At 30.4% G+C, this 15113-nt stretch overlaps 1 long non-coding RNA gene and 1 pseudogene across 1 annotated transcript; one reads left to right on the top strand and one right to left on the bottom strand.

The window, feature by feature from the left end:
• Positions 1–5398: 5398 nt before the first annotated feature.
• Positions 5399–6559, top strand: LOC105773739 (uncharacterized). The gene is made up of 2 exons (XR_001127141.2): positions 5399–5843; positions 5986–6559. It is a non-coding gene; the product is annotated as an uncharacterized LOC105773739 (long non-coding RNA).
• A 1153-nt stretch (positions 6560–7712) lies between these two features.
• LOC105771688 (dof zinc finger protein DOF5.4-like) lies at positions 7713–10096 on the bottom strand (annotated as a pseudogene).
• Positions 10097–15113: the final 5017 nt, after the last annotated feature.

The following is a 15113-nucleotide window of genomic DNA, read 5'->3' as shown; positions in this document are numbered from 1 at the left end:
CTTGATAACGAGCTTTTTATCATTTTTTAAAAGAGTAATCTCGATTATTTAGGTTCAACGAAGAAAATCGGAACCCAATACGTTAGGGCTCAATTCTCTAGAAGATCCCAAATACCGAGTATTACTTATATTTTTAAAATTTTCCGTTTTTGATAAATCCGAGTAAAAGTAGGTGTAAAATAACAATAATGATGCAATGTAAATAAAATGAAACAAATAAACAATAAACAATAAAAAATAATCATACGGGCAAAATAACAAATAATATGAAACTAAAGTAAGAAAATAAACAATAATAGACATATGAAAAATGAACAAAATTAACACAATCATAAAAATACAAAAGATATATAAATACGTATATATATGTATAAAATTATGAAAATATGGAAAATATATGCATGTATACATTTTGAAATTATTATACATGAAAATTATGTAAGTATGTATATATGAAAATTAAAACGTATATATAGGACATACATAATATAAAGTATAAAATATAATATATATTAGGGAAGTATGTAACACCCCTTAACCCTAAACCGTCGCCGGAATAGGGTTACAGAGCATTACCGGATATATCAGATAACTTATAACTAGTTTAAACATCATTCTACAACCGTAATAACAAAACTTTTATACTTAACCTATACATCACCTAGGTACATGCCACATTATCAAACAAAGGTACATCAATAAAGTTTCTCTGAGGTCGGGCCGACCGATAATCGACTTTCTACTAACTCGCATGACGAAACAACTCAGACGCTGAGTATAGGAATACTCAGTGGTATTACCATAATTCAAATTAATAACATTAATCGATAAATTATACACATTTAAATTTATGTCTACAATTATTCATTAATTATCTCGTACTTTAAATTAACTTGATAATTAATAATAATAAGCAATATTTCAATCTTATACTTAATTGTATTCATACCTTATTTCACTATCTAAATTTTTTGGATTTTTCAACAACAACAATTATAATAACTAATTTTATAAAATTGTATTCAAATTAACTCATACACTATTTCTTAATTCAATTTATACCATTAATTTTTCAATAAACATTTAATACATTAAATCAACTTGTTTCAACAACAACAACAATAATAATAACTATCTTTTAATTCAATTTGTTCATTATAATCAATTTACACTAAAATCTTTTAACACTCAATTTATTCATTAAATTCATAAATAAATTTCAATACATTGTATTCAATTAAATTCACATATTATTTCACTATTTCAAATCATTTTATTTTCACTTCTCATTCCTCAACAATAGCTATTTTAATTTGCTTTTATTCACTTAGATTTTTTTTCTTACATTATCTCATACTACCAAAACCACTTCATGAACTATATCATTATCTATTTCTTGAACCCATGGTTTATACATTTCATTTTCTATATCTCAATTTAATATCTCTTTTCGATTCATATTCAAGATCATTCAATAAAATTTATATTATCAAAATTATTCATTTGCCCCTATTAACTTGACTCGGACTCTGACAGATACGCGGATTCCACCCAAACACACCAGAATATCCAACCAAAACACACCCGAAATAAATATAAATCCTCTATAACACACCAATATATCATATCCTCCCAAACACACCAATAAGACATTAAATGCCTCTTCGGATCAACCGAAGCATATAATAACATAATCATATTCTCGGCCGAGCTACAAATCTCCTCATCACATCACAAATCCTATGGCATGCCATTTGTAACCAATCTAGTCCGATAAGTTAATAGGGTATTCGAATCACATTTCAATTCAATCACTTTCTCATACTTTCAATTCCAATTTAATCACAATTTAATTCAATACATTTTTCACCTTCCAATCAGTATACCATCAATTGCTCATACATATTCATACTTCATTTTAATTTCAAATTCACATACAATTCAATATCATTTAATTCAATATCGATATTCACCTTATTTTTATTTACTAAACATATTATTCAAATTTCAACAATTGCTATTAATAAATTCAATATCAATATTTATTTATCATTTAATTCAATCATGATACTTACTTCAATTTGCTTATCATGTATATTAATTTAAATTTTAACAATTAATAATTAAATTCAAATTATGGTAATACTAACCGTAAATTTTCTCGAGTCACTCCTTGTTCACCTTCTCCTTTCCTTTCTCGGACAATGACTCTTGCATGACATTAGCTACGTAATTAAACAATTAAAAATTATTAATACACAATTTCATTAAAATATTTCCTTTTATACCTAAACTTTACCCAAATTCCAATTTAATCCCTTATCAATACTAATTTTATTTTCCCATTCTAACTCTATATTCTCTCTTAATTCTTACTATAAATTCACTTTAACTCTTCATTTTCACCATAAATCCCTAATTTCAAAATTCTCTCAATTTAGTCCCTATTATTTCAAAGCCTATAATTTATTTTACAAATCAACCTTTTACTAACTTCTAACTTGAAATTTAATCAATTTAACCCCTAATTCTTTCATTTATTCAACATAATCAATGTCTAGAAATATAATAACTTCCCAAATTTCAACATAAATCCAATAATACTTTGTTCTAGGATACCAAAACTCAAAAATTATAAGAAAATGACTTAATTTAACTTACCAATTGAGCTTGGAATCTTGAAATCCCAAATTTTCTTCCTTTGCTTCCCCTTTTCTTTTTCTTTCCTTTCTCCCCTGTTTTCGTTTGCCTATTCTATTTCCATTTCTCTTTTTCCATCTTTTTATTTCTTTTATTTAGTTAGTTTAATATAATAACAATAAAATAATAATATAATATTACTTACTTAAATAATAAGGAAATATGTAATCATTACTAATATGTATGTATTTCATTTTTCCACATGTCATCATATACACCATGCATTTATCAACAATTTTGTTTATTTGAAATATAATAATATAATATAATTAATATAATTTACAATATAATGAAATAATAATATACTTAAAAAAATCTCAGATTTTATCATGCATATGCCGCCTCATTTATGGGACTTGGCATATTTACTTATTTAGTCCTTTTAACTTTTCTTTAATCTATTATTTAACTTTTACCCTATTGTAATTTAGTCCTTTTAATCAATTAACCATCAAAACATTAAAATTTCTTAATGAAACTTTAATACTACCTAATGACACTCCGTAAATATTTATAAAAATATTTACGGCTCATTTTATAATATCGAGGTCTCGATACCTCATTTTCGACCCAATTTACCTAATAATTTCTTGTAAATCACAAAATCACTAATTCAAAAATATTTCTAAAATTACGCTTAACTTATAATTATTAATTAATAATTTTTTCTAACTTTTCATTGAATTTAGTGATCTCAAATCACTACTCGACACTACTAAAAATTGGGTTGTTACAAAGTATATAAATACATAAATATGTACATAAATAATAATAAAGGGATAAATGTATGCTTATATATATATCCTAAAATATGTATGTATATTAAGATAATAAAATGCATGCATATATACATAGATCATAAAATATAGATATGTATATATATATATATATATATATATATATATATATATATATGTATATGTATATGTTTTAAAATATGTATGTAATAACAAAATACATTAATACGTATATAGGATACAACATATAGAATATAAATATATAATGTACAAATATTTGATTGTAATATCAATAATAATATAATAATAATATTATTAATTAATTAAAAATAAAATAGCAAGCTTAAAGGGCTAAATCGAATTAAAAGGCAGAAATTTGGGGCGGATTCGAAATAAATAAAAAAGGAGAGATTGATTTGAATGCGCGAATAACATAGAGGGGCTGGAAGGGAAAATTTCCCTTCTCCTCTAAAACACACAGCTTCATTGAGGACCAAATCGAGAAAAAAATGGAATTTTGTGGCAAAATTGAAAAATAAAAACAAAATAGGATCCAATCGTAAACAGCCTCAAAAGGGCGCAAATAACCCCTTTTATCCAGAAACACGCGGATCCTAGGCGGTTCGGGTCGGGTCGGTCCGATCCATGTCAAAACGACGTCGTTTTGATATCCTATATATTCAAAAAAATTTCCAAAAAATTTCATTTCCCCCCTTTCCCAAAAAAAATCCGAAAATGCTCTCTCCTCCCCCTTTCTTCTCCCCAGAATCCGGCCAACAATCTGGCCGAGAGCCATCAGACGGCCATGGCACGGTCATCGGCGCTGCATCATTGCATACAATGGCAAGGAACTGAAAAGTTTCCTCTTTTTCTCTTCAACGCGCTCCCCGCCACCGACGAAGGTAAAAATCTTTCCTTTTTATTCTTTTTTTGTATTTTTGTATATTTTTAAAATAAAAACAAAAATAAATAGAGTAAAAAGAAGTAAAAATTAAAAGAAACCTTTAGATCGAAATCGGTAACCACCTTTTTTCTGTTTCTATTTCTTTTCCTTCAAAATCTCGTAGAAAAAAAGGATCCCCTTTTTTACATTGGTTGTTATGGCTTTATAGCCATGTTTACAATATTTTGATCTATTATATTTTTTTACTTGTCATTTCTTTCTCTGATTTTACAGGCAAGTGGGTGGAGTCGGTGATGGCAGAGACGTGACGTGCGGCACGGCGATGGCAGAGGGCAAGTGGGCTAGGTGCGGCAGCTAGGGTTAGGGGCTAGGTTTTTTCTGAAAATGTTTTAAGTGTTTGGGTTAGGGTTTGCTTGTGATTGGGCTAAGGGTGTTTGGGACTATTGGGCTAGTAGTTGGGCTTTGGGTCTGTTTTGGGTTATGGGTTGTAATTGGGTAGTGGGTTAATTGGGTTAAAATTTTGTAAATGGGCCATTTTTGTTTTGTTGGCATAGGCCGGGCGAAATTGAGCTTGTACAAAGCAAAGGTTGAAAATGAATTGGTCAGCTTGAAACAAAGCATCTAAGGGCTGTCAAGTTCAAAAAACTTGATGAATGACTGGTATTTGCAGCATGGAGTCCAATGAGGAGTGTTGAAATTGGCCAACCATGCTGCTGTTTGAAGTGCATGCAGCTTGATGACATGCTGCAGCACGTATACTTGCTGTAACAGCAAGGTTTTCTCTTTAGTTTCTTTGTTAAGCTTCTTAGTTGAAAATGAACTAAGTTGGTATTGTTTTGATGTTTTTAGGTGCTGATTGACATAATCAGCTTGTGTGCAAGTTTTTCTTTTTAGTTTCTTTGTTGATTAAACTACTTGGAAATGAACAAGCTGATGACAACTTGACATGTTTAGGTGTTGAATGACTAGTTTAGGTGGTTTGTTTGTGTACAAGCAATGTTTTTAAAGCTACTAGGCTACTTAGTGGTAGTAGGTAGTAATAACTGATGTAGTTGGCTATAAATGTATTGTTTCTCTTATTGAAAAATTAAGCATATCAGTTGTGAAACTCTGATTGCTTCCTTGCTGCACGTTTGTGAGCAAGTAAATTGTTTTTGTTTCTTCCTCCTTTGTTTTCTGTTTTGTTCTTTTTCTAAAAGCTGCTGCCATTGTTCTTTCTTTTTCTTTTTTCTGCCTGTTAATCGAGAGCTTATGCTCTTGATGCTTTGTGTTTCTGCTTGCTGTTTGAAGAGCTTATGCTCTTAGTGTTTCATTGTTCGGTTGTTGCTGCCATTGTTCCAACAACTTCAGGCTAGGATGAGAACCCAGCAGCAAGTATGGTAACGGAAGAGAGTAGAGAGGTCGAAACACAGGGCCAATATATTAATGGAATGTGCTCAGATCATCATGTCTCACAGGACTTTATAAGTGGGATCATGAAGATTGTTCCCTCAGATCTTGATGTAAGATCAGAAAACAAACACGTTGTCTTTCAGATATCATATTCCTTTGATCGTCTCAAAATACTCATACGATGACGTTTTTAATCCATACACTCTTCCAATAAATCGGTAACGAGTACTCATTCCTGATTTCTTTACGCAGAATGATGCTGATTATTGCCTTTTATCGGATCCTAGTGTTAGCATCACCGACATATGGCGAACCGAATGTATATATCCTCTCTATGGAGACACACTCAGATACATTAAACTATTTTCTTTAGCTCATTATTTTGCATATTCCCGACTCTTTCGACTATATAGCTGGCATCGAATTGAACAATTTTGATACACTTCAATACACTGGCACGGCTGCTGGTAGCACGACACAGCCCCAAACGCCTCCATTAAATGCGGCTGAAATACCGCCTCCAGGTAATTCAACCGGCAGGTAAAGAGTCATTGGCTTTATATTTCCCGTTGAGATCGTTCCTTATACTTTGAATACTTCGAATAGGAAGTAGGTAGCACAAATGCACAATCATTGTACAGTTAATACAAATGATCTAACATAGGTAAGGTCATAATATTTTCACTGGCATAAAGACATCATGTGATGTCAAACAAATGATCTGATGGTACCTTGTTTTTACTGTATTGTGCTATAAAGTTTTTTTCTTTTTGTTTTGCAAATATTGAAATTCAAGTTTTAGAGGTGATTTTGGATAGGATCGTAAGTGAATCGTGCTTGAATGAATGAACATCTGTTCATGTTTGTTTATTTTTATGTTTGTTCGTGTTTGTTAAAAATATCAAAATTTTGTATATGTTCATGTTCATTTGTTTAAGTTAAACGAAATGTTCGCGAATATATTCATAAACATACACGAACAATAAACAAACATATATCTTATTATTTTAGATATAAATATTAATAATTATATTATAAATAAAATAAGCACACAAATAATAATTTTATGGGTAAATTACAAATCCAATTATAAGTATTTTTCTTGTCATCTAACTATTCAATTGTCTTTTTGGTCACAAATTGGTTAACATAAAAATCTAAACATTCAGAACTCAAAAATCCAAGATAATTAGGTGATCAAAAAAATAAAATTAGATAGTTGAGTGATCATTTTGAAACTTTGCATAACTGGATGGTAAAAATGAAATTTATTAATGGTTGGACGATTGTTAATGTAGTTTACCTTAATTTTATTAATATATAATAATCGAACAAATCACGTTTGGTTCATTTAAGAAACGAGACTTAAAGTTTTGATCATATTTATTTATTTAATTTGATAATCGACAATTTTTATTCAAAATGAATTTTATGCTTTTCAAAGTTAAAAATTAAAAATAAAAAAATATTATAGTACCTATTTAAAGAAAAGAATTAAGTAATTTGCAAAATATCAGAATGTTACTCATTTTGTTCCATCTACTCAAAAAATGGATAAATTAGTCCATGTATATTAGATCAAGAATAAGTTGGTTTTTTCTGTTAAAAATTTTATGCATTTGTATTGTTAAAAACTGACTTGGTTGATAGAATAACCAGATAGTGACACATAACGTGCCATATGTACCTCATGTGGATGTCTAAGAATTTATTTTTAACTGTAGAAATGCTCATGAAAATTTTAACAAAAGGACCAGTTTGTTTTTTATTTAATATAAATTTGAGCAGAATGAGCAAAATACAATTCAACTTCTAAAACAGGGACCTTGATAGTACTTTTATCTAATTTGATATATGTTTTGTATATTCGTATTATGTCTTTACTTTTAATGTTATCTTTTGTTATTATTTAGATATATTTTAATATTCTACCCTTACTATGTCAAAGAATTATTAGTTAAAAGATATAATTTACGGGAGATAGAATGTAGGAGGATCTTGATCAGCCTACTGATTTTGATCCCAATACGTCTGATCACCATTAGAAAGATCAAGCAACGTCGTCCCTTGACCTCCACTCCCTTCCCAATCCAACGGTCCAAATCCTCCACAATCTCCACCCTTAGATCTATTATCCAAATTTGCTAACTCAATCTCTACCGTTGGATCAAGCAATCCCATTGTGAGTTCCTCCACTCCCGTGAGGCCGTGCTCACCATTTTTGGCTGCTGTTGCAGTTGCTGCCATTGTCCTTGCTCACTGAATACATTACCGAAACCAAACGGCACCGTTTTATTGTTCGACCAAGTGATCAAGCTCGTAAAACTCTCCATCTCCGTAAACCCTAAATCATTAGGACTTTCGTAAAATTTCGAAATCGCTTACGTTTATCAAGCTCGAATGAGACGTTACCGCCGGCGCCGCTTCGGCGGTGCTGCCGCCGGAGTCATTATTATTATTCGTCGCTGGTACGTTAAAATTGGTTGCGGTAAGACTGGAACTCTCGCTGCTGGAATGAGTATTCTCTTTAAGTTGATTACAGTGTTGCTGCTGGAGGAGCTGTGGCTGTACAGCGGTGGCGGCGACTGTGATGGTTGCGGATGGTTTGATTTTCGAGTGCCTGGCTTTACGACAACCGCCGCCGACGGGGAAGTTTCGAAGTACGCCACCTTTCGTCCAGTAACGACGACAGCTCTTACAGAAATAACGTGGCCGAGAGAGGTTGTAGCTGTTGTAGTAACAGAATTTTGTATTGAGAGAGTCGCAGCGGGGACACTCGAGTGCTTGGTGGTTCTGCGGCCGTAACCTGCCGTAACAGACTCCTCCGCCGCCGCTGAATATATGGCCACCTCCGATCGAGTGGGTGTCTTGCACTGCTCACAACTTTCGCTCCAAAAAAATGAAAACTCAATTTGTTGAATAAAGCACAGAAGAATTTGAGCTATTGTCTTTGCAAATATTGTTTTGCAAATATCTTCTAGAAATAAAACGGTATACAATTACCAAATTAACCCTCTTTCGTAAACGAAATTACATGTACGTGCTTAGGGTCGTGGCTTAATTTTTAACTACTTAGATTCAAGCTAAATAAATCATGTGAAATCATATTTAGTTGATTTATGTTTCTAAATAAACTCTTTTATAAATATTTTAAATAAAATTATTTGATTCATTATAATAATGTAAAATTAAATTAATTCATTTAATAATTAAAGTATTATAATTGCGTTTTAATTCGATTGGTATTAATATTATTTAAAGATTGAGAGAAATTATGAGTAATTTTAAGTACTTTATAAAAAATCAAAGCAACTACTTTCACTACTACTAAATTAGCATATATATATTATAGGGCGTGAAATCCAAAATTTAATTAACTATTTGAACTGAATTGAATTTAAAAATCAACCAATATATTGATTCAAACATGAAATTAGTTGAATCCATCATTTAAAAAAAATTAAAAATTATTTAAAATATATAATTTAACTATGAACTGAATCCCATTATTAAAACAATCGCAACGAGTCACTGTATCAGCTTTCACGTTAAGTATTTTGTGTCAATGACACATTAAAGAATGGGAAAATTACTTTGTTGACATTTTTCAACTTCCAAATTGCCTGCTCATAAATGGCTCATTTCCTAACCATGCATTATTTTCTCACTTTAATGTATTCAGACGTCAAAGTTTTAAACACACACACAAAAATCAATTAAATTGTAACACCCCCTAACTTTAAACCGTCGTCGGAATAGGGTTACGAGGTAACGGATAATTTACAAATAATTCTTAAATAAATAACAAACATATTATAATATAATCATAAATTCATATAAATTTTTGCTAATTGACTTCACTCATTTTTTAAAAAAAAATTCAATATGACCCATTTATAAATATTTAACCTTGCCTACAATTTCAAATTGCAACCAATTCAAAATCAATATCACAATCCATACAATTTCATATTCAAATACACCTAAACATATCCTAAACATCAACTTAGTAATTTACTAAATAAACATTCGCATATATTGTTTAAATTAATAAACTTCATTCATTCTATTTCAACTTGTTACCAAATATACCAAATATGTTATGATAATTCTATTTCCATTTCATTAAACCAAGTATCAAAATATCATTTTAGTATCAATTTCAACCAAAAGCATAAGACATTTTCAAGTGACCAATATAACACCTAAGTACATGTCACTTTACCAAAAGAAAGATTACTTCACTAAATTTTGTGCTGGAGTCGGGATCGCTCAGGATGTTGAACCGGAACCTTGATTTCTACTAACCTGCGCACGGAAACAGCCGTACACTGAGTATACATATACTCAGTGGTATTACCATAATTCAAATTATAATATAATAACCAAGTAAATTAAATCATATAACTTTAAAATTTACCAAACTAATTCATTTATATAACTTTCCATTTTTCAATATTTACAATTCAATTTAGCTTTTCATTAGTTAACATCATATACTTTCTCATTGAACCATTATTTATCTCGTGAATATTTAGTTCATGCTTTCTATTCACATTTTCATATTCAATTCACATTCCACTATCACGTTTTTTTTTTCCAATGGTTCAACTGATTCATTTCGTTCGATTCGACTTTTCATTTAATTACCCTTATTAACAGACTCGGACTTTGGCGGATACACGGATCCAACCAAACACACCAAATTGGCACTCAGTGCCTCATCGGATAGTTAGAAGCAAAGTTGACACTAGAGGTGCTCATGGGCCGGGCTGGACCCATAAAAAAATTTCGGCCCGGCCCGGGAAAAAAATCATAAGCCCGGGCCCGGCCCGGCCCAATTTTATTTTAAAAATTTTAAAAAATTAAAAAAGTATTTTAAAATATTTTAAAATTAAAAAAAATTTAAAAAAAGTATTTTAAAAATATTTTAAAATTTAAAAAAATTAAAAAAATATTTTAAAATTAAAAAAAAATTAAAAAAGTATGTAAAAAATATTTTAAAATTTTAAAAAATAAATGTAACAGCCCGATTCTGGGCCTAGTCGGAATAGTGGTTTCGGGACCACAAATCCGACGAGGGAAAATATGGTTATTATTATATTTTTATGGTCTACAGTTTCACGGAAAATTTTAGTAAAAATTTCGTTCGAAAATTTCGACGTTTGGGCACTCAATTTAGTCAAAAGGACTAAATTGTAAATAGTGCAAAAGTTGAGTTCTACATCTTAGGGGTGTCTAATTGTTATGAAATTTTAAATTGGAGGTCTTTATGTGGTAATTAGACCATTAATTAGTTGATGGACAAAAATAGACATAAGAAATGGGTGAAATAGATTTTTTTTTAAATGGGGGCATTTTAGTCATTTGGTTATTAAATAGAATTAAATGGGAAAAAGATGGCAAAATATGCTCATCTTCTTCATGGTGAACGAAATCAGCAAGGGGAAGCCATATTTAGGGTTTTAAGCTTTCAAGCTCCATAGTAAGTGATTCTAAGCCCGCTTTTAATGTTCTTCGTATTTTGGAGTCCCTAACTTGGTTTAGCTTATTCTACCATTAATTCGTGTTAGGGTTCATATTTGGAAAAATATCCATAGGTGAAATGTGTTTATTTTGCTGTTTTATGGTGGAATATGAAGCTAGAGATTATGTTAAACAACTTTTGCTAAGCAATTTTAAGCTTAAAACGGGTAAATAGACATAATCGGTAAAATAATTAATATTCAAAAGTATGTGTTGGAGTGGGAATTTGATGTTGCCATAGAAGGAAAAATGTTCAGCATGTTATAAAACTTAAGAATAAGTGATGAAGTTTAATTTCCGAGCTTGGGGACAAAAGTGTAATTATGCAAAAGTTTGGGGCAAAATTGTAATTTTCAAAAGTTGGGTGGTGGATTATTTTAATAAATGTGAATAATAAACGAGTTAAATTTGCTATTATAGATCAAGAAAGACGTGAAGAGTATATCAAACGGGAAAAGAAAAGATAGTGGAGTAAAGTGCAAAATTACGATATTTTACACCGAGGTAAGTAAACACGTGACTTAATGTATTATTTTGATATTATTTGATATATGTTGGGATTTATTTGGAATTAAAATAAATGTTTGGCAATATCCTAAAATGTTGTTAAATCGGAAAGGTGATAAAGGGTTGCAATATATGGGTTATGGGTTGAACACTCGAATAAGCGGAGTATGTTGTATATAAAAGGGGTTGCTGTGTGCTGATTCCCCGATTTATGGGTGGTGCTATGTGCGTGATCCACCATATCTTTGAAATGTGAAAGGGGGTTGCTATGTGCTGATTCCCCCGAGGGGTTGCTAAGTGCTGATTCCCCGATTTCATTGGTGGTACTAAGTGCGATATCCACCATATCTTTGAAATGAAAAGGGGGGTTGCTATGTGCTGATTCCCCCGAGGGGTTGCTAAGTACTGATTCCCCGATTCATTGGTGGTGCTAAGTGCGATATCCACCATATCTTTGAAATAAAAAGGGGGTTGCTATGTCTGATTCCCAGGGGTTGCTAAGTCTTGATTCCCGATTCATGGTGGTGCTAAGTGGGATCCACCAATAACGGCTAACATTCCGAGTGTTCAACGAAAAAGTGTGGAAGATGAATATTGCCATATGGTGGAAAATTTTATGGGGTAAATATTGAGTTGAATACTAAATCGACCCATGTATGAGATGGGAGAAAATATCAAAAACGCAAAAGGAACGATTTAATTATAAACTGTGTTGAACAACAGCAATTGGGTAACTTTGAAAAAATCACCATAAATGGTGGAAAATGAATGGGAAGCTGAATAATATATGACATTGAAGTTGAATGTATCTATTCTCATATGAAAGAAATAGAATAAGCAAAGAAGTTGTATTTTTGGAGATATCTGAATTTTACTGAAACAGGGCTGGATTGATTTCGAGATCCCCTGTTCTAACTTTGGAAAATTACCAAAAATTGAAAAAAAATAATTATGGCATGAAATTTATATCCCTGGAATCCTTATTGAGTGTATTTTTATTAGAAACAAGGGAAACCATTTTTCAAATTTTGTACAGAGAGTTAAGTGAATTTTAGTAAGATAGGGTCAGAACTGTTTTTGGAGTCCCCTGTTCTGAGTTTAGAAAATAATTACAAATTGTACAAAAATGGTTATGAGTTGAAATTTACATGCTTAGATTCCTTAATGAGTCTATTTTCTGTAGGAACAAGTGGGAATAGCATATGAAAATCCTATAATGAGAAAAGTTATTTTTAGTAACAAGAGGGCAGAATAGTCGAATGGTGAAACAGGGGAGACTTTAACTAATAAACTGTACTAATTGGCTGAACCAAAAATTCTAAAAATTTTATGGTAGGAATATATATGAGTCTAGTTTCAAGGAAAATTTACGGAGTTAAATTTTGAGTTCTGTAGCTCAATTTATAATTAATTTAGTGACCGCTGCGCAATTGGACAGCTTTGCTGTAAATAGTAAAAATAAATTTTCAAACCTAGTTTTTATGCTCCGAATTGGTAAGATAAGCTAAGTAATGCCTCGTGCTCGACTCCGGAAACGGTCTCGGGTAAGGGGTGTTACATTTTGTTGTTGTAATGGCCCAAATTTGAGGTTATCGGAACAGTGGTTTCGGGACCACAAATCCGATGAGAAAAATTTTATTTTTTTTATATTTTTATGGTCTACAATTTCACAAAATAATTTCGTGAAAATTTCGTTCGAAAATTTCGACGTTTGGGCACTCAATTTAGCCAAAAAGACTAAATTATAAAAAGTGCAAAAGTTTAGTTCTACATGTTAGAGGTGTCCAATTGTTATGAAACTTTAAATTAGAGGTCCTTATATGGTAATTATACCATTGGTAACTTGGTAGACAAAAATGGACATGAGATAAGTGAAATAGAAAATTTTTAAGTTAGGGGCAATTTGGTAATCTAGTAATTAAAATGAATTAAAAGGGAAAATTTACGGAACTCAATTTGGAGCCCTGTAGCTCCAGATAAAAATAAATTAGCGACTATGACGCAGAAAAACAACTTGCTGGAAATTGCCTAAACAATAAAGTTATTCATGAATAAGTTTATATTTTGGTGTAGTTATGGGAGTAATTACTTATTTATCATGTGTTTACTTACTAAGCTATATGCTTACTCGATTTTATTTTTCTCTTGGTTATAGTGACTTCCAACAACTCGGAAATTGGAACGAAGTCAGACAATCATCTACACTATCCTTCACATTTGGGGTATTTTACTACTAGTGTTCCGAAATTTTATGGCATGTATAGACAATTTATGTAATGTGGGATCATGTAAATATATGTTATGGTTCCCTTTTAAATGTAGTGTTTATTAATAGTTAAACTATATGTGTGTTTATACAAATGAAATTGGTTGGTATATTGGAATGTGTTCTAAATTTGCAGGAGGTTTAAGCAAAAATAAGTAGGAATGCTGTCGAAATTTTTTAAAAATTTAGTAATACCTCATACTCTGTTCCGGTAAGGAATACGGGTAAGGGGTGTTACAATAAATATATTTATTATATCGGGCCGGGCCGGGCCGGGCCTGGGCCGAAAAAGTGGTGCCCTATGCCCGGCCCGTTTTCTAAACGGGCCTCGTTTTTTTGCCCAAGCCCATATTTCGGGCCTATGTTTTTACCCAAACCCTCCCATATTTCGGGCGGGCCGTCGAATGCTTCTCTGTTTGTTCTTTATTTCTTTTATAATTTACTTGCTTTATTTTATTTGTTAGCTTAACATATATTACTATATTTTTAATATCTATTAAATATTTAATTATATATTCACATTTGTACACCATCAATACCATACAATTGTCATATACTTAATTTATTTATCAAATAAAAATCTCATAAAATAATTATTTAATTAATAATTATCTTTTACTTAATTTTCAAGTAAATAAATAAATATAATACAAATGTATATATTCTCATTATTACAATTGTCACTACTTAATTTGTTTATTATACAAAAATCTCACAATTTAATTATTTATCTCATAAATATTTTTAATTTAATTTAATAATAATAAATATCTATTTACTAATTAAATAAAAATATTACAAATATACATACTTAAATTAATACACTTGGCAAAATCATAATTAATTATCAACTAAAAATCTTATACTAATTATTTAATTATTAAATATCTTTTAATTTAGTAATAATAGATAATAAATAATAAATATCTTATACTTAATTAATAAGAAAATTAAATCTATAAACTACAATTGTATACATATTTTAATTACACATGTATTATTTTATCACCATCAATTTGTCAAAATCATAACTTATTTATCTTATAATATAGTTATTTTAAATTAATTTAATATAATTTAT

Source organism: Gossypium raimondii, chromosome 6, assembly GCF_025698545.1.
Source record: "Gossypium raimondii isolate GPD5lz chromosome 6, ASM2569854v1, whole genome shotgun sequence".
Lineage (NCBI taxonomy): Eukaryota > Viridiplantae > Streptophyta > Magnoliopsida > Malvales > Malvaceae > Gossypium > Gossypium raimondii.
This window is presented reverse-complemented; position numbering and strand designations above follow the sequence as displayed.